The sequence below is a fragment of the Sinocyclocheilus grahami genome, unplaced genomic scaffold, assembly GCF_001515645.1.
Source record: "Sinocyclocheilus grahami isolate Dianchi unplaced genomic scaffold, SAMN03320097.WGS_v1.1 scaffold1036.1, whole genome shotgun sequence".
Taxonomy (NCBI): Eukaryota; Metazoa; Chordata; class Actinopteri; order Cypriniformes; family Cyprinidae; genus Sinocyclocheilus; species Sinocyclocheilus grahami.
The window spans coordinates 358,736-359,537 of record NW_015506215.1 but is presented as its reverse complement, the minus strand read 5'-3'; the positions used below and the strand labels follow the sequence as shown (position 1 = coordinate 359,537).

General features: G+C 42.9%; 1 protein-coding gene across 1 annotated transcript in view; it reads left to right on the top strand.

Annotated features, from left to right (window-relative positions):
• The window catches only part of ndp (norrin cystine knot growth factor NDP), a 12,830-nt gene that overhangs the window by 4,842 nt on the left and 7,186 nt on the right, over positions 1–802 (top strand). The gene's annotated exons all lie outside the window — the stretch shown is intronic.

Genomic DNA, 802 nt, shown 5'->3' with positions numbered 1-802 from the left:
TAAGATTCCAGCACGTCAAAGCTAATTTTTCTAGTCTATAAACTCAAACATTTAAGTTTACAAAGTGAATAGGTATGTAGCCAGAGAGGGAAACAATTCCTCTGCTCAGAGGTGGACAGATGTGGTGGAATCCGTCTCAGATGGAGGAGATTGTAAGTCCTTCTGCTGTTTGTAGACGCACTGGGCTTTATAAATCTACAGGCTGAAGCAGGTGTGGACGCTATGGTGGTCAACATTACCTTACATTGACTTCTGGCAAGAAGCAACACACCCACAACTGTCCTAACAGCACTAGAAGCTTTTGACCGATGAAGCTGCCATGGATGATTGCGGCATGAGGTCACCGTTTCGTTGTTTATGAACTAAATTGGATCTGTAGTTATCTTTTGAGCTGGGGTGTCTACACTGCATTGTAAATGCCCATTACGGTGCCTACAGATCAGTGCGGCAGACACCCTCAACCAGGTTTGAATGTCATCAGTCTTGTCTGGGCACGATGATGATGATGAAGATGGCGGCTGGTATGCCCAATATTAAATAAATGACGAAGCAAGAGTGTCCTGTATTTAAAGCATCCGAGTTAAGAACAGACTGTGATATGTGCTTTTGTAAACCCAGCAACACATGCTCTCTGGTGCAGTTAAACATTTCAGGGAGTATTTATTTAAACAGGCAAATTGATACCTAAAATCCTTTCGCGAGGAATGCTAAAGTTAAATGAGTCGCTCCGGTAAGAAAAACACAAGGAGAAAGCTTTAAATTAGTCTGATGTGCTTGCGATTTCGGAGCAATTGCGGGTTTC